This window comes from Gavialis gangeticus, unplaced genomic scaffold, assembly GCF_001723915.1.
Source record: "Gavialis gangeticus isolate Ggan-Ray unplaced genomic scaffold, GavGan_comp1, whole genome shotgun sequence".
Classification (NCBI taxonomy): Eukaryota; Metazoa; Chordata; order Crocodylia; family Gavialidae; genus Gavialis; species Gavialis gangeticus.
The window spans coordinates 14898658-14898982 of NW_017729011.1; positions in this window are offsets into that span (position 1 = coordinate 14898658).

Sequence of the window (325 nt, forward strand, 5' to 3'; positions counted from 1 at the left end):
ACCCAACTACCTGTGGGGGCACATTCCTCACCAAAAAAACACTCTGCCTCCAGTCTCTCAGGCCGGATCCTGAGAGGGAACAAATTACAATGCAAACCACTTTTCAAACAAACAACTAACCTCATCACCAGAACTGAAATCAACTTCCTACAGCTCAAAACACAGAACCTCCCAACTATCTCTATGCTCTTTCTAGGTCCCTCCCCACAGGCACTGTCATTGAAAAGGCAGCCAGACAGAAATCCTTCTCACTGGCCACCTACACATGTCAGTCTCCCCCCGCCCCTCCTCCTCCCTTCCCTCTCTCCCTCCCTCCCTCCCTCCC